Raw genomic sequence first — 19,889 nt, 5'->3', positions numbered from 1 at the left:
ATTATTTTCCCGATGGAAGTGCACAAATTCCATAAGATGGAATGTGCAAGAAATGGGAAACTTACTGTTATAACTGGAAATGCTGCGCATTAACTTCTCAAGAAATGTGAAACCAATCAGCCAGATGGCCTCATGCCTAACACCTTAAGTTGGATTGGCTTGAAATTCTGCACACTCAATGACTAGTCTCCTTAGAGTATAAAACCCTTTTAAAATAAGAGTACACCCTATAAAGAAGATCTAAATTTAGAGTATACCCACCTCTACACCACTGATCAACACAAAAGAAACTTTTTGAGATGTTCCTAGCTGTACTGGAGTGTGCTGTTGATTGATTTGACTGTTTCATTGCTCTCTCTCTTTATTCTTTAACAGAATTAAATCGGCTGAAAGTAATGCCTTTCAGCTTAGTGGATTCTGACATCTGCTTCATGCAGTTCGTGACTCAAAGGCCTTGAACCCACACATTGCACCTTGCAGCTTATTTCTCTCAAGTTTGTAAAACCATTCTCAAAAGATGATTTGAAAAGCAAAATTAAACAAACATACCTACAGCAATGCTTAGTGCCAATAGTAAATATGCCTCTATAATGCTCAGAATTCACAAAAGCAAACATGACTGTGGTGAAAAGATGACAAGTCTTTATGCATCTCTGTTTTTTGTTCCCAAACCTTGTAAGAAATTTCCAGACTCCTGGCCAACTGGAGTCAGTTTCCACTTGCAAAGCCAAAAAAACGACAGAGTCAGAGAGAGATAACGCCAGGATGTCCTCAAGGTGTATCTAAACAGACACAGATAGCAACATTTTGAATATATTTTATTCTGTTGCATCGGTTTTTGACTGGTACCGGTACAATTATTAAACTGTGTATACAAGTCTGTCTATACAAGTCTGTGTATATTTTCAGCTCACACTAAGAAATCAAAATAACTCCATCACTTTCCCTCCAAAGTTTAAATTAACTATGCACCCTAAAGCCTGGCATTCAGACCTGCAACAGATGACAGATGTAACACCTTAAATTAAACCCATTGGCAGACATGGGATTCCACGCTCTTGCCAAAACATTTACATCTAAAAAAGAGCAGCAAACAAGAGGAAGCTGAACTCTCTTGTGAGTGTGAAGCTGCACAGAAACTTCACTGAGGGGGAAAAGCTGCCTTATATGGGAGCTCCAAATTTAGCCAGTAGTGTTGGAGAATTATGTGTGTGTGTAGGTTTCTGAGTCACATGAATTGGGGCAAACACGCTCACACACATACACGTTGTATAGGCCGCAGTTAATCCAGGCCAAAACTCCCAGGATTCAAAAAGTGGATTGTGGCGTATTATGAGGGGATACAAATCTAAAGCTCAATTAAAACGTGCAATTATGGGGACAATTACATCACAAATCTGGGTGGCTTTTATACAATTTTATTCATTTTGCTTGATAAAAAGAGTGAACCAGACTGCATGGGTTATGGGCATTAGGAGAGTTCGAACAAGTTGCTTTCGGTTGAATCTGGCAGCAGACATCAGGTCGGCAAGATTTCACTTCCTTAAATGGGCTTTTCAAGTTCTTTAGTATGGTGTCAACCTTTCATACAAAGCAGTCTCCAATGCACATTTAGTTTTAGATTGAGCAGAAAATGTTCTCCCCATGGGACATAAGCGTCATTTCTCAGTTTGATTAACACCAAAGAATGGAACAGTTTTGCCCATACTTTACCTACTAGAAAGTTGGGATCAAACAATCTTAAATGTGAAAGTCTCCTGTGTTTAAATGTTATGTTAGAACCTTTAACATTAACAAAGTTGTAACTTAATTTACACATTTAGCTAAACCTCTTATCTGTAGCTACTTTCAATGCAGTGGCTGCAAAGCTGGAAACTTAATCCGGCAACACACACGACATGACTTTAAACCAGATTTAACCTCCTCTGCTTGGTGAGTTCATTCATAAAATACCAGGGACTCTCCTCTGGAGAAAACTCTCTTTTAAAACAGGCCTGATTCTTCTAATGCCATTGCTTTATACACGCAAAATCTGTATCATTCTAATCTATCAGTTCAAAAAAGCTATGTTGCATTTTTAGTTGCCAAACCCTGCCGTTACACATGTTAGCAAAGAAACAGCACAGAGTCCATTTAAGAGCAATACTGAGTTGCACCAGCTATGGCCACAGTTCAGGAGCTTTTAAGGGAACAAGAGTTAAGGTCTTGTTTTGTTTGGATGACTCAACAAGACATTTTTTGCCTGCACAAATTTGCAGCATAATTTGAAACCAGATATCTAAGTCAAGCTTTAGAAAAATGAAACAACAGTGGTTAACTGTCAGCTCCATGAAGGATAACTCTGACAACTAAGAAGAATGAAAGCTGCAACAATGCTCAAAGTTCTTAAATTCACAAATGTTTGCCTTCCAGGCTGAATTCATCTTCTCTTCTTGTGTTTATTAAATCTGCACTTGAACGTGGGTCTGTTTAAATCTTGCGTCTCATTCTCAGGACAGAGTGCACGAGACTGACAGTCCACTTGACCATACATGGTGAGACCCAATTTTACAGCTTCCTCTTTGCCAACAGGACTTTCACACACTGAGGAGGAGGCACGCTTCTGTGTCGGGTCACATCTCGTCTCAGACGGGACCGCACATTTTTCTAAATTTGGTCCTTCTTTTCACACGACATCCAACGGCAGAAGGCCAGCTCCACGCCGAGATAAACACACAATCATAAACTGAGGATACAGCAGATGGTGACTGACTGAAGACTGAAGGAAAGAAGAACTTTGAAATCTTGAAGGACTGATTGTTTGTCAGTCCTTCTGAACAATAATTATTTCTGATTGATAATTAGAATATGGATTACTGGATTAACTTTCTTGTCCATTAGACATCATAAAACAGTGGCAATAACACCTGAAATCCTCTTTTTTCCCCCACCATCAATCCAAAGAGCAAATAGAAGCCAACAATCATAAAAACACAAAAAGTTACAATTGTTTTACTTCAACTAAGGCCACGTTTATGAGACAGACATCCACCGAAATGTAATTGGTTTTTAAATGCATATTTTCTATAAAGTCTGCATTGATATGACAACTTTTTGATAACAACCACTGATAGACTGCCATAAACAGATAAGGCCAGTGTTAGCAGCGTTACTTTGGGTGTATATATGCCCCTTTCTACAGAACGATGCCATGTAAACATAAAAAATGTCTAGCACCAAAACATTTGTGACTCTAAACTAAATAGTCAATTTCAAGAACATTTCAACTGGGAATGGGCAGAAAAAAGCAGATCTAAAGAGTTCATAGCTGTTGTAGTTAGAGGTGTAACGGTATGGAAAAATTTCGGTTCAGTACATACCTCAGTTTTGAAGTCACAGTTTGGTATGATTTCGGTACAGTTATTAAGCAAATAAATATCCAATTTTTAAAAAACTAAATCATATGAAAATAAATAGGCTGAATAAATTACATTTTAATTATTAATAATGCTGCAACATCCTTCCAAAAGGTCTTCAATGAATAAAAATATTAATAAATAATTACATTTTTGAATTACTAGGATGTTTTAATTGATATGTTGACATATTCATACCCATTCTTTAAACACTGAAATTTCCCAGTCAGCTTGAACACATCATCATACAACCATAAGTTAGCTTGTTAAGTATGCTAATTAGCATCTATCTTGCTGATTTCAACAAGGACTTCAGCACTGGATTACTTCTTTAAACAATGGGACCTATTACAAAGTTTGGTCAAACTTTTTACAGCCCATCTTGGCAGATAAAAAAAGTTAGAGTCGTGTGAAATCTGAGGATAACTTTACCTATGACGCAGCTGCAGACATAACAGAGTCCCCCTCTTCCCCTCCTCCAAGGCTGACAGTGAAAAAAATCTTAAAGCATGGGAAATTCATAACTGGCTGGTGAGACTTTTTGTTTTTCCTCCTCGTTACACTGACGATCTTTCTTGAGAGGTGCCTTTTTAAATGCTTTGATTGATCCACTGGACAATGTGCTGTCAGCGACACAGCTGCTGAATAATGTCAGCGCTACTGTTGTTGTCTTTGTCCACTGTTGTATTTTAATGGGAAACAAAGTGTTCCTAAACAGGACACTTTAATCAATGAGCTTTGTTCAACATGTATCTGTGCACTACACGTGTGCACCGTACCAAACGGATACAGTACGAATATACATACCTTTACACCCCAAGTTGTAGTTCACATACTGACACATGGCTATTGACTGGAACTGTAATGTGCAAGTATGTTGAGTCTCCGACTTTCTGACAAGACTGTATTACCAGTTTGACGACTTGACAACTTAAACAGAGTCCTTTTCAAAAGTTTGTGCTTTGGAACCTGTTTCAAAGCACCAAAAATGCCATTTTTGTGTAAACCACTGCACAAAACCCTAAAATGTTTCTGTTTCCACAGAATGGTCATCATGTATAAATGTGGACTAAGTCTACTACTTTGGTGTCAAATCAATCTGTTTCTTATTATTAACTGTAATTTAAGTCTATGGGTTATCAAGAAAGGGCTTTGTCTGATGCATTCACTCTGACAGCTTCTCCCTGATAAGGGGTGTCCAACTATGGCCCGGGGCCAAATGTGCCCCGTAGCCCATTTTTGATTGGCCTGCAGCAAATGCTACAGATAAAATGAAATATGGCCCACATTAAAACATGAAACTTGTGCTTAGCTGTATTGTACTTCTTGTTTTCAACACAAGGCAATGCTACCATGTTAAATCTGTAAACAAACATTTTAACAAGCAGATTTCTTGTTTAATAGGATCCTGATGGATTATCATAGCAAATAGTTGGCACCAGTAACTTTTCAGGGGTAGAGCCAGTGGTAGCCAGGGCTAAACAGGGCCCTTGGAATCTGATTAGCTCCCCAAAATCCTGAAAATTACTCTCTATTTGCCATGTCAGCCATTAACAAGCCATTTAGGCATACTCAATCACTAAGCATGTATTAACTTACATTGGATTGGTCTTACTAACTTTAAAGTCCTCATGGTGAGGAATATGAAAGTGGCCCCACCATTCCAATAAATTTCTGTACGTGGCCCTCTGTAGAAAAAGTTTGGACACCCCTGCCCTAATACATGTGAGTGAAAATGCACCACACGTTTTTAAGACATTTTATGACTCATTCTTGTAAAAAAATTCTAATTTTCTATCAAAGGGCTTGATTGTGTATTTAGAGAAGAAGTTTAACCTATAATCTTTTGAAAAGCACAACAAACAGAAAGTCTGAGGAGGTGTAGAGTTCAATGTTAAAAATATTTTTTTCTCATAAATAATTTAGACATCATACATTAAGATTTTGTCTCTAACATGTGTTTGTTTCCAGTAAATCTGTACAAGAACCCCAGTTTTAGAGCTAAAAAAACTTATCGAGCATTTTTATTGCACTCTTTAATTCATTTATATTATTTGGTTCTGAACCACCATCAAACAGAAGCACAGATCCATCTCAGGAGAAGACATGCGAGTTATTTTCTTATGATCAATACTGCAGGCTGTCTTCTTTTCAACTATAGCAGAAAGCCGTCCATTAATGTTTAAACAGGCTCATGACCTTTGGGGAGTGCAGACAACTTCAAAGGCCTGTGATGATTTCAAAAATGATTTTTCTGTTCAGTGAAGGCAACTTAACTCTTCTCAAGTTTTTCCTTCCAACTTTTTGTTATTACTTTTTGTTATTGTTTTATTACATTAAGATGTATTTGAAATAATGGATTCAGCAGTAAAATTGAGGTATTTTAATTTTCTCTCTAGTCCATATTTGTGCTTGTGCTGGTGTACCATGATGTGATCTGGAGATCTTTATGGGTTTTGGTTGTTTTAGGAAAAAAATTACATTATAATTTGATGATTTCCTTCTTTAAAAGTGGTTTTAAAATGCAATAACGAGACATTTTTAAATCCTTTCAAATCACCGGCATAATAATCCATAATAAAAGAAATACTCACAGTCTATTGATGGGATGACAGACGTGTGGAGATGTGCTGATCCAGGGTCAGCGAGGGCGAGTTTCAGCACCAGAGCAGCAAAAGATTACAATCTGAGAAGAAGAAAAACATTATCCTCAAATTTAACAGGAAAAAACACAAAGATTTGGTTTAAGATAAAAGCACAGTCAGTTTATAGAGGCTGTTGCTGCTCATTTTACCCACAGCTACCTTGAAAAATAAAATCCCCAGAGCAGCAGTGTCACAAACAGATTTGCCCCCATGTTGCTCACCCTCACCAGTAATAGACACTCTGTGTGCATGTGTGTATGTGTGCGCTTGTGTGTGTACCCTCTGGGATCGACATTAGAATAAAGCATGAATAATTTCCTTGGGGGGACGGAGCAGCTGTAGCCCCTTTCACATGAAAATGAGCACCGCCCAAACCCGCAAACACACTAACACTGAGGCACACACACACCAAAACAGAGGGCTATATTGAGTTTCTTTCCCTCACTCCCAGCCCTGTCACTCTTGCTACATCACCATCTATTTCTAAGTTTACACCACGTAGATGACACAAAAATGACTCATTATCTTTAACAAAAATGTTTTCACTGTAGCCTTGACATAACTTTTTGTGGCCTTGCATTGCAAAGTCATAGGATATTAATGTGGCAAATATGTCAAATCCAGCTACAGAACCTCTAAAAGAAACAAAGTGCAATATGAATAATAAGGCTGTTTGTTTTTCCTTTCTACCAGCAAAAGCCAAGGGTTGTCCATGCATCCATCTGTCCTTTCAAGGGTTTTTCTCCAAACCTTACACTTATGTCCATCCTGATAAGATGAGGTGATTACATTTTGAGATATTGAGATATCAGAAGAATATTTTTACGGGTTTTCATTAAGTTTTGCTCCAAAATTCACTCAGGATTAACTGAATATATTCTGGAGGAATGAAGTTCTAGTTTATTAAAATATGCTGTAAACCAAGCAACTTTGTCTGCCAACAAAATCAACAAAATCAACTGTAATTGTTCATCCCAAAACTATTCAGAGCTCAATAAAAAGGTTAACTTTGCATAGCAAAATAAAGAGAGAACAAACCACATTTAACAGTTGCTGCATGTGTGTGTGTGAAACTGCATGTTGCTCAAGTTAGCATGACTTCCCCTCTATTTCTTCCGGAAGTGTCTGAAAGGAGTCTCACAGTAACCTCTAATGTGCATTTTTTTTCCAGCATTGCAGGAACATCGTCTGCACAACATCTTGCTGCTTCATCGCCAGTGGGTGTGATGTCACCCTTCAACCTCATCTTATACCACTGTTAAGTTACTATTGGATTAAAAAACAATAAGATAAGTTGAACATGAGGCAGTTGATGGACAGCAGTGTTTGAAGAGCGGAAGTTAGTAAGCAGGTTCAAGCTTTGAGTTTCTATTTGACTGGCTGTTTGGAAAAATTTCAAGTTGTCACAATATAAAGGAAGTGATCACTGAAGACTGGCTGTCAGGAAAGAAACAGTTAATCAAGGCTGATTCAAGAAAGCAACACTGTAAACTGTCGGGAGGTTACTTTCAAAAAAGGGAAAGAGAACTCAACAAACCCACTTCCAAAGCTCAACACAATTATGGTTCCATAAGGCTCCTGTCGATTACTGTTACTGATGTGAAACAAGGAAACTATGTTGATATAAACTAATATATACTGGCAAAAAGGGTTAACTGAGAAAGAAAAAATAGGCAGATGTTGGCAGAAAATGGTCAAACTAGCAAAAAAGTGCATATCAAATGGTGAAATGTGGTTAAAATGGGAAAAATTGGACATAAAAAGTGGTAAAAAGGGGTTAATAGTAGCAATAATGGGTCAACAGAGGCAACATTAAGCTTAAGTGGCAAGAATTAGTTCAGAAATGGCAAAAACAGAAAAAAAAACAAAACAAAAAGTGGTGGAAAGAGTTTAAAACTGACAAACATAGGTGTTAAATGGGAAAGAATTTGTTAAAATTGGTGGGGAAAACTGATGAAAAGGGGTTAAAATTTGACAAAGTTGGTGTATAGTGGCAACAGCGTGATTAAAAAAACTGTCCTAGTTTTTAGGGCATCTGGAGACCCCCTCTCAGACCACAAGGTTGAGAACCACTGCTCTAGACCACAGTTACCTGTAGTAATTTGTGCATATTTTGTACAGAAGCTAACAGATTGGGCAAACCCATGTGCCAGCGTTATGGTCTAAATGTGACCCTGTTAACTGATGACTTTAATTGGATAAGATGTTGAACACACCAAGAGTTCTCTTGAATGCCTCTTTGTGTATTTTAAAACTAAATACACATCTGGTGTTCATATTTTGACACTCTGAAAAAACTAAACAAAGAAGTATTTGCATGGGCAACTATGCAGGCATCAAGGCTTTTGTATGCTTTAGGATCACTCCCTGTGTGCGGAGAAACACCTCTTTTACTCCGGTCTTCACAAGACTCTCTGTTTGTGAGCGCCTTCAAGGTGACTCAGCTTATTAGAAAGACACTGACATTTGTGTTACGTAGGCTACTTGTATTAAGCTACTTTTTTATTCTTATGGCTCCAAAATAGAACTTGAATGTAAAAAATGACTTAAATGCCAAGTAGCTGAATGTCAACACCAGCAGTACCATACAAACCAAACCATAGGAATAAATAGAGATCGGGCCAGGTTAGGTATGGGACCACATGCCAATTCAGTACTTTGTTGTGTCAACCTTGGGCTTGTACTGCTCTGGCCTCCTGATGGCCATCATCCAGGCTTGCCCAAGGTCCATAACGCAGGCCCTCCACAACGCACGTTGTCACCCACATTATCTAGTCCAGCCCACTAGGTCCTGGGCATCAAGTATGCAGTGAGCTGGATCTGGCCCAGGAAAGTGTGCCACATGCCGGCCAAGTGCAGCTCCCATATCCAGCAGCTGACCCTTGCCCATTTCTGCCCTCCTGAGCACATCGGCATTAGACACATGGTTTTGCCAATAAAATCCACAAAGGAGACCACCAGCACATGTGGCCATCAGTCAGCATCCAGGCCTCACAAAAGTATTATAAGACCAGATCCCTAGGACCAAAAGACTTAGTCCATACAGTCAGATACTAGGAGAACCACATCATCTTGCCCAGTGAACCCATCGCCCCATGCACAAGGCCAAGTCTACAGTTGATCTCACCCCCAGCTCTGTTTTGCAGAGGAAGCGTTATAACTATTTGCCATTGCAGAACGTTGGTCCTAGGACTTCCAAGTATTTCAGTCCCATGGTGTTAAATCAATTTTGTTGTGTTTAATGGAGCAATAACTTCAGTCAATCCAATTTCAAAGCAAGTAGAAAGTTAAATTATTAAACTCAACAGGCTGCAATAAATTTCCCACATGAAACCTGATTTTATGGCTGCACACGTAATCAAAAACCATTTCTTTTTGTTGAAGGACAAAACACACCGAGACAAACTGATTCATATGACCATGACCTCATCTGGTCCAAAGAGATGTGATTCATCGGGATGATGAGACAAAACCCAAAACACAATAGCTTATAATGCTGAATCACATCTCTGAAGTCACATCAGATTATTAGAGTTTACAGGTTTCTACTGCTTTAATAGCTGCTGTTCACCTGACATTAGGACAGGATGTTCCTAGGTGTATATGGAGAGCATTTACATAATTACAGTTCAATTAACACATCAGAAAGATGAGACAAAAAAGCTATCAAATCAATCTAACTGTTTTCAGATTGAAGTTTTTAATCATAAAAGCAGCGTGCTGTCTAACTGGTCCACTGAGCAACCAGTGATTGAGTCTCATGCCATCTGTGCCACTGTTAAGCCAGGATGAACATTTGTCTGCCTCATTTATCAGAGGCATCATGTTTAACATCACAGAGCTGAAGGGCAATCTCAATGAAAAGCTGAAATACAAAACAGAAACAGCGTGTGTCACAAGCACACACATCTCCAGCTGGCAATGTGAGCTGTGGCTGTGACACAGCTTTTTTTTCTTCTGCACGTGCAGTCTCACACCGAATCTTTCCTTACATCTTCAGCTCATATCTGCATTTCACGCTTTAAATATCAACCTGACATGGAGAATTTGGATCTGTACATACAATTTTAAAGAAGAAAGGGTAAGAGGAGCAAACAGGTTGAAGACAAGGCAGAAAAGAGAAGGTCAAAAGGCATAGAGAGGGGAGAAAAGGCTGTCAGATTAGATGAAACATCAAACTTGAGTGCATTAGCATTTTGTGTTTGAAGTTTCCCATTTTGTCTTCCAGCAGGCGTTTATGCAACAGTGACACAGCTTTTCTGTCCTTTGAAGGATGAGAAGATGTCACCTCAGTTGGCTACGTCCTCTGGTATCACCCCAATAAAAATGTTAAAGAGTTAGGATCAATAAGAATAAAACATTTCAGGGTATATGAACTAGGGATGCACTTATCTGACTCTGGTGTTGGATATCAGTTGAATTCTGACTCACATGGGAATGGTGCTGATCCATGAAGTTAATCTATACAGCTCAGTTCTATGCTATTCTCTGTTTCCACGCAATGCAAGGGATAGTGGTAGAAAGACAAGTTCAAACAAACAAAGAATGTAGATAATGAGACAAAACAAAATGATGAAACAATGCAGTTAGAATTGACATCTGTAATCACACAGTAGGGCTGGGCAATTAATCGCATTGCAATGTTTGTGATTTGTAAATCGCAATATGGCATGCTGCTATTTACAAATCGCAGACATTGCAATATATTTTTAACTTGAAATATGTTAAAATACCAGTTTAATATTCATTTTTTGCAGCAGAAATTTTATGCACATTTACAAAAATTAAAACTGGTGACACAAAACAATAATCCCCATTTAATATAGCAATTGATACCAAATTTGCAAAATGAGCAACAATAACTGCAATTAGATATATTTTTTCAATTGTTCTGCTCTCGTTCATTCTATTTCAGGGGTGTCAAACTTAAAGCCCGGGGGCCAAATCCGTCCCGTGGTTCAGTTGTATCCGGCCCGCAAGATCAAAAGATCTTCCTATCATAACTCGCCCACCGGTACAAGGTCTGCAGATTGCCTCCAATTTAAATGATTTAAAACATCCTTGTTAAATTATAAAAATCTGAAAAAGTAAAGAATAAAAAATAATTAGATAAAATGTCAGGAGGGTGGGAAAGGAAAATGATGTCAGTTCATATTTTAAATTTTGCATCTCACAAGTCTGACTTAAACTTCTGATTTTGACTCTTTTCATGTTTTGACTTCATAGTCAAGTCATATTCTTATCTTTTAAACTTGTAATTGTGTCTTTCTTTCTCAAATATTTGACTTTTATAAACAGTATTTTGCCTTTAAATTTCATGTTTTGACCTTTTGAATTCATAACTTTTTATCTCAGACTTTGAGCCTTTAAACTCATTTTGACTTTTTTCATCTTAGAATGGTTTATTATCAGCGTAATATATTTATTTTTTCATATCTTACTATAGGCCTAAATTTAGAATCCGCTTCTGACTTGGACACTCCTGACCTTAATAGTTCAGCCCTCGGGACGTCTCATTGGAGCAAATCTGGCCCTGGACTCAATACGAGTTTGACACCCCTGTTCTATCTAATATTGATAACGCTTAGCGTTAGTTCACGTAAGTCATAACCCTAGCTGCGATAGGCTGATAGCCAGCTGACAACGGTTATTGTCTCCCAACTCCCACAGCAAATCACAGCTATTTCTCTCAACACTGCGGCCCATTTAAAGATGACGTACAGCTCACCAATCCCTGCTTGCATCATGCTGGTGCATCACGCTGCTGCTGGCAAAGCTTCACTTTCTCCACCTCAGCTACCCCCTTTTTAAGGTAAAGCTTAGTACTCCCTCCTATTCATATTCTGCTATTATGGATTAATTGCTTCTGAATAATTGTATTGTTTTCAATGCACATTGTCATAAATGCATCAATCCATATGGGGGATTATAGCTATACACTCCCTGGAAAGTCAAAAAAGGAAAATAAATTGTATGAAGTTTTAAGAGAGAAAACCAGTTTTGATTGGCTTGAAAAGTTGGATCTCTGCTTCACTAGTATCAACACATATTTAAACTGGTCTTGAAAAGTCAATTTAAAGAGATCACTCTTAAGGCAAAAATGCCTATCATTAGCTAATTCAGGTATCTAAAAAATCATCTGCATATTTTGTACAAATGTAGAATTAAACATGTGGTACAAATGTGAGTAATGCACTGGCTTGGATCAAACAAGCAATATGGCATTACTGAGGTTGAGGTCTGGGTGATGGGGACTGCACTAAAATATCAATTTAAAGAGGAAAAAATGGCCAGATTAGTAGAGCTCTTCTTTATTCCTCATGCAACAGAGTCTTGGTGGCTTTGCAGTAATCTGGCGGGCATGCCTGAGAGGAATATATTCTTTATCATGGCTCATTCTCTCTGCAAGCTTCTTTTCTTTTCCCATCTTTAAATAGCAAAAAAAGACAAAATTTAACATGGAGTTGTTCTTAGAACAGTTTAAAGTACAAAACACCTGCCTGTACACCTCTCTGACATGCACATTCATGAACTTGTCCTATAACACTGGCTTTTCATAAATATCCTTAATCTCTACTGCTACAGCACATCATCATTTTGCAGCAAAGAACTAAACAAATGGTGAAAAAGAAGCCAAGCATGATTGTGCATTTTCTCCCAAACACCGCTCAGATGTTATCTAAAAGACGTGAAAAGAGCGTCACGTTCCTGCTCTGTGTGAAGATGGTCTGAACAGATGGCAGCCTGAGTTTACACACATAACCGCGGACGATGGATGTAAACAAACTCACGCTGCTGCTGCTGCTGCAGACGCCATCACGAGGCTGAGAGACTGCAGCTGCCGCCAGCGCTCGCCCTCTCCTCTTCCTCCTGCTCCCCATCTCTCGCTCTCTCTTCCTCACCCTTTGGTCCCTCTCTAACAGCTCGCTGCCTCACAAACATTCAAGCCAATTAACTCTTTCTTTACCCAGTCTGCAGCAACTACACAATATTGACTTTTCAACTAGGGAAACACAGTGTCCTCAGTGATGGTGGGATTTACTGCAAGACTGTTCTATTAGACTGGGTTTGTTGTAGCTAATGGTTTACTTTATAAACTGTATTGTAAGTGTGTTCGCTGGTTGGAGACTCCACAATGTGAGGACTGCTGCATATCTTCTTGGACTGCTGCATATCTTCTTGGTTGATCTGTCCCTTTAGATGGACTGATGCATTTCCCCTAGCCTTTTTATGCCATACTAATAGAGAAAAAAGAATAAGAGAATAATCCTCGTCCATCACGGCAGTCTGTTGCCCTAGCTCCCCCCTGTTTGTCAAGCATCTACAAGAAGAAAAAGAGGACATATTTGCAATTAAAAATGACAATAATCCTGGTGTTCATCTCCTAAATGTAGCAAATAACATCAGAAAGACTTCCAATTTATTATCAGAAATAATGAACAAAAGCATAAGCCAATCTTCACATTTCATCTGCTGGATCCTGACTCATTGATTATCAATAAAGTCATTCTCTATGCTACTGATGTAAAATGACACTACTGGATAACAGCCTAAAAGATGCTTCAAGCATTCTTTACAGCAGTGCCTCTCTGAAAGATATTTTTTACAGTGGGGAAGGCTCGTAGGGAGACCATGGGGAGACACATCACGTTTCTGGCCATGCTCTCCATGTGGTGGTCCTATCTCTGGCAGCACACACAGGTTTCACTCTCTTTTTGATGCCCCTCCATTACCCCTCAAAGCTTATCAATAATTAATGAAGGCTATATGAGAGCATCAGCAGAAAAGTGCGTCTGTCTGTGTACAGTTAGCCCTGTCATCAGATCTACACACATGTAAAGAGGATGTGAAAAATCACTTAAGATAATAGATGTGTGCATGGGGCATAAACCGTGTAAACAAGCATTTCCAAGGCAAATAGGAAAAAAGGAAGTGTCTGAAAAAGACATTAACTTCAGTCAACGCTTCTGATCACATTTCAGCAAATGAACTGATTTCATTTTGGAGGTCAGTGGTAAAACGTCATGATCATTGGACCTCAAAATTTACACAAAAGTTCAATCTGATTTAAGGATGAGGTGATTTGTTTTGGAGTTCAAAGGTCAGGGTCATTGAGTCTTAGGTTCATCTCTTGCTTGAGAATGATGCTTTAGGGCCAAATTCAAACTTTGAAAATTGTGCAAAATGTTCAGATGTTTGTATTTAACTCTCAATGGGACGGTGTTGCCTATAGACAACATACCACTTTTTGGCCTTGTGTACTCACATATTATATATTTCCAATATGATTGAATACTTTTAAAAATTGGCAGGACCTTAAGTAACCCATAACATTGTTCTGACTTATCATATGACTCTCTGGAAGCTGTCTTGAACCCTTTTAGTGCAGACATTCTCACACAAAAAAGCTCGGCCATTTTGCTGCAAAAGTAAGATAAGATAATTTATTTTCCAGATATTTCTGAGACATGAAAAAAAAAGGGTACATAATTATTGGTGAGTAAAGTTTAATTTCTAGTTGTTAAATGTTGCTTTTTTTGATGGATAAATAATGGAAAATGGTTAAAATATAGGTTACATGTTGCCTTGAGGCACCACCTTACCATTATGGAAAACTGCAATCACTGTACTGTTATGGATTCACAATGATAACATTGTATTTTGGTATTCTGCATTTAGGTATAAATGTGTGATTACTGAAATGAAAACGAGGACAAGGACAGCGAGATTGATCACGATGAGAACAATGATGAGGAGAGTAAAAAGGGATGTGGATCAGGATGAGGACAGTGAGGGTAAATGTATAGCAACAAGTATCACCAAGTATTAACGAGTATTATATGTTCAAATAACATGAATTGCAACCTGTTGCAGCTAATTTGCAATTCCAATATGCTTTAAAAATAATTTTGTTCACATTTTAAATCATGTTGTTTCTTGATCATTCCATTCCATTATTGGACAGTGTTGCCTTGAGGCAACGCACTCCAAAAAGTACAGTTCAAACATTTTTTTAAAATTATATTTAGTCTATTTTATGACAAAAAAAAACACCACAAATATGTTTTTCCACCAGGCATCATATCACGTACCAGAGGGTTTAAGCTGAAATGGGTTATACACCATTTAAGGTCAGCCCTAAAAAAAAAACACTTGGACTCTGATATGTCTTTCCTGTTTCTTAAAGGGGACATATTATACAAAAACCCTTTTTTCAGGCTTTTCAGGTAATTTTGATCTTTTGCCATGAAACGGTAAGTGGGTGTAACTCTCATATGAAACAACTGATTGCCTTTAAATTTCACATGTATGATCAGGGTCTGCCTCTCTTCAAATATAAATGTTAATATCATGGATTTGCTATAGCGCCCCCTACTGTAAGATACCATTAGTACCTCCATTAGTCTTTCAATGGGACTTCTCTCCTGGACTCCAGACTGGTATATCCTGAAACTAAACAAGATGGAGAGCTCAGCTTGTTATGTGCAGGAGACTCCCCAGCGGCCATGTCAGCCATTTTGATACTTCGCCACTAGACAGGAAGTGGGTCATTTCTGTGTTATTCTTACTGTGTTCAGCCTATAATGCTTTGACATGCATTCACTCCGCACCTCTCTTTCTGCACCTTTCAGAAAATGTTTGCTGAAACAAGCTGTTCACAGATTTCCCCCTCATCGTGTCATGTGGGGAGTTAGCCCCATGCCCCGCTTCAGTTGGTCCTCCCTTCTTGGAAGAAAGTTCCATCCTCCTCTCCTGATTCTCCTCTCAGCTGCCAGCAGAGTGGGGGATCAGGAGAGCCACATCTATTTCCTGAGAAGGCGGAGTCAGACAGCTCAGTACCATTTAAAGCCACAGACACAGAAAAAACTCGTTCTGAGCAGGGCCGACATGCAAAAAAATCCAATACTCCAATACTGGGGTGTTTTTTCAGCAGCAAACTTCACAGGCATGTTTTGGGGACCTCTGAGACCAATATAAACTTGTCTTAAAGGGGTGAAATATGTGACCTTTAATAAGACATTAATTGGAATAGCTCACTATTACCTGCAGCACCACAGTTCGTATGAATGTTAAGGAACAATCTGCTAAATTTAGTTTGTAAATATGTCAACTAATTTCACATAAATCATTGATTTGTTTCTGACTGTATCACAGAGATGTTTCATAATCTGTTTCTTCCTGTTTAAATTTGATAAGAGTGATGATTTACTGAGCGATACATTTTTGCTGAAGAGGATGACACAGCTCATTATCGACCCGTTGAGTGTGACTATGCACCTCTATCCCATAATCTTGTCAGTGTTATGCTTCTCTTCCCCCATTTTTTAAGAAGCACAAAGCTTATAAACAGGCAACAACTGCTAACTTCTGCACTAACATACTGTATGTGTCTTATGACGACAACATGAGAGGTGGATACAGAGGGAGACACAGATGAGGATAAATCAACAGGCTACTGCTCAAACCTCTGGAGCTGAGTGGGAGACTTTGATGAGTCACCACACACACATACACACAAGCTAGAAGATATGACAGACATCATGGGAATCCCAGTCAAATCCCATGCATGCAGATCTTTGAGTTTCAAAGGCCCACAACAAGAAAGTGTGCTGCATGGAAAAACTGTTCAGAAAAATTCGGCTTATTAATAGAGAAAAGCCAAACCTCACAGTGGACTGCTTATTTTTAGTTCTAGTTGGTAAATACTAAGTAAGCTAATCATGTTTGTGTTATTAAGCAGCTCTGAGAATTTTTCCCTTTCAGACATTTTATACACAAACTGATTAATCAAACTCTACTCAATTGGCAAACTGGTCTATCATAATGACATTTGAAACACTTAGAAAATATCCAGGAGGGAAAACCCTATCAAACAGTCACAATCTGAAAGTGACAGCTCTCAAACCAAACCTTGCATCCAAGCCCATTACTGGATTGGTTCTCAACCTGGGGTCCAGGCACCCGTGAGGGAGTGCCAAAAGTTTCAGGAGGCGCAGCAGGATCCTGTCTGCTCTGACCTTGTCAAAGTAAGATGTACATATGTATATTTTAATTAGTGGGGATGCTGAGCATCTACACTATTGATATTCATGTCAGCCATTTTGTTTTTTTTATTATTCTTCTTCTTCGCTGGCTATCTCCTCCTTCATACTTTGTTGTATCGACATGTTTCAACTTGAAAAATTCAGTTTCTTCATCATTCGACTGCTATGACTTTTCTCATCTCCTCAGCTATTTTCAGCTAATTTTACACTACTTTCAGCTATTATCATTTTAGTAGCTACTGAATGCCATTTTCAGTTACTTCTATGGCATTTCATGCTCTTTTCGGCTATTTTTTTGCTTTTTCAGCTATTTTCAGCAGTTCTGCCACAGTTCAGCTCTCAGCATCCCCATGCAATTTCAGCTGAAATTGCATTTTTATCTAGTTTAAATTAATCATGTTTTGAAACATAATGTCCAAAGGCTTATTAGGGCCACCTTTAAAGATGAAAACATAAGAGGTTCTCTTAATGTTGGTGCAAAAAGTGAAACTTTTGGAAAAATAAATACATTTTAAAAATTACAAGGTCAGATATTTACAAGGAAACAAACGCAGAATTTCAAAGTTTAAAAACTTGTCAAGTCCTTCATTTTGACATTAGAAACTCAAAAATTCGAATAGTTAAATTCATATGTGTAGACATGTATCAGGCATGTCTCTGGCGACCCCCCCCCCCCCCCCCCCCACACACACACACACACACACACACTCCCTCTGGTTGTGTCACATCAGGCTTCATAACTTATAAATCAAACTTCTGCAATATATGTATTGCACAAGATCATATTATGCTAAAGAGGAAATTTCAGTTTACTGTAAGGCTCTTGTTGGTGCAGGGCAGGCATGCAGAATGGCTTTTAAATTATTTGATTTCCAGCAAAGAGAACACAAAAACAACACAGGGAGACAATGATCCTAAGTTATTCAACTTATAAATCAAAATTCTCCTATCTACAGTATAATCAAGAGGCAGTGATTTTGGCTCAAAACAAGCTCAACCTTAGCAAACTGTGATAAAATACAGATATTAAGCTACTTACCACTATGCAAACTTGCTATGCAGCAATTTGCATGTACAGAGCCACAACTTGCACCCATTCAAACACCAAATTATGCAAGTGGATGCAGGTCTCCTTGCACAAAAACAGAACACAAGCCTCACACAACTCCCACCTGAAGCCACTTCCTGTGTCAAACTTTGCATTTGACCACACAGAGCATCTTCGTGCAGTCTCATTTTCATTCAGGCCACTGTCCTCCTTTTGCAAAACCATCATCAGCCCTCTTTAATCGATGTCCATGCTGACCTTGACTCCTGCATAGCGAAACTCAAAACCACTCGTGATATCCTGTTCAGCAGAGAGACTGCAGCAGTGCAATGAGTGTGGAAAAATAACACACTCATGCAGACGAAGCACGTGTGTTTATCAGAGTCAGCATCCAGACACAAACATGCACAATCACTGGCAGAGGAGTGGCATAAGAGCAGTCCAACTGCATTCAGTGAAAAATATCACACTCTTTTATCCTATAAGCATGCCCAGTCATTATATTGCACTTGCAACTGTTTATTTACGCTCCGAGGAAATGCACCCTTCCTTAATAACTTACGTAATACCAGAGCAGCAGTTTCCCAAGCTGTGACCTGCCTGTCACACTCAAAGAGCACCTAACACGTAATAATACGGCTTGTTAGATGAGGTTTCCCACATTAACATGTGACTTTACCGCATTAAAACCAACATTTAACCAAATTTAATGCGTCTTATTTCCTTGTTGCTGACTCTTTACATCCTGTCCTACCATAGCATCAGTCTGGTGTACTTAATAATACTCTGTGCTCTTAAATACTTAAGTTTTGTGCCACTAAATACCTGTCTTTCACCAAAAACAAACTTAAGCTGTGTCTGGACTTAACCGTTAACAGCACAAACACCAACAAAGCCGCAAACGTCAGCTCTTTAAACCGAGAACAGGTGACATAAAGCTACGCACTTTGAATTAAGATCAACCGTAAACGTCTGTTTCTTACCTGTTCTGGTGGTTTGAGCGATAAAACATCCTATTATGAATTTTAAAAAACTGTTGTGAAGAGTGTCCTCAGCCTGCCGCACTGTGTACGTGTGTCTCCCTCTGACTGTAGGCGTAGCAGCACAAGCCGCTGACCACGCCCCCCGAGTTCCACGTTGGTGGCGTCATTACGCAAACTGGACGGAATGCCAAAAGGGTCAAATCTCCTGTGAACTTCCCGGTGTTTTTAAACGCCAGCGTTTCAATATCTTATTCTTGGGGTACTGTGAGAGATTTGAGCAAGAACGCTTCCCACGGCAGCTCTTACATGCAACAAAACAATTGTATTCATATACAAAAGTATGTAACTAAACTATAACCCTCAGAATCTCTTAATTATGTCTTAAAAGGTGAGCTAGATTATCTTAATGAAACACTCTTCTTTACCTGTTCTGATATGTTGACAAATTCAAAGCTGGTGCAAAGCTAATATCATAATGAAAACATTTTGGGGAAAGAAAACACAGAGCTGAAAAGTAATGTTTTCTACTGGCGCCATCAAGTGGAGTTTATATGATGTTACAGGCCTTAACACAAATTTCAAATCTAGTCCCCCAGGCGTATAATGTGCACTTATTCAAATGTATACCGGCAATGCAGTGTATGTTTTTTTTTTCAATCTATCTTCTCTACATTTCAATTTCCCACTGTGTGTAATGTGCCATTTTGCAAAAGTTTTGCAGGGAAATTATGAAATGCAATGTAAAGCTTATTCATACTTGGCCATTCATTCGT

General features: G+C 38.6%; 1 protein-coding gene across 11 annotated transcripts in view; it reads right to left on the bottom strand.

Annotated features, from left to right (window-relative positions):
* LOC121506148 (inositol polyphosphate-4-phosphatase type I A-like) overlaps positions 1 to 19,889 on the bottom strand; it is a 64,102-nt gene that overhangs the window by 32,615 nt on the left and 11,598 nt on the right. For 7 of the 11 annotated variants that reach the window (XM_041781754.1, XM_041781761.1, XM_041781763.1 and 4 more), the window contains one exon: positions 5,990 to 6,081. The gene's annotated coding sequence lies outside the window, so the exon portion shown is untranslated. Of the gene's footprint in view, positions 1 to 672; positions 783 to 5,989; positions 6,082 to 12,831; positions 12,950 to 18,257; positions 18,277 to 19,116; positions 19,245 to 19,889 lie in introns of those variants that run through there. The other 4 variants (XM_041781758.1, XM_041781753.1, XM_041781757.1 and 1 more) reach the window with 4 other exon arrangements.

This window comes from Cheilinus undulatus, linkage group 24 (genome assembly GCF_018320785.1).
Source record: "Cheilinus undulatus linkage group 24, ASM1832078v1, whole genome shotgun sequence".
Lineage (NCBI taxonomy): Eukaryota > Metazoa > Chordata > Actinopteri > Labriformes > Labridae > Cheilinus > Cheilinus undulatus.
This window is presented reverse-complemented; position numbering and strand designations above follow the sequence as displayed.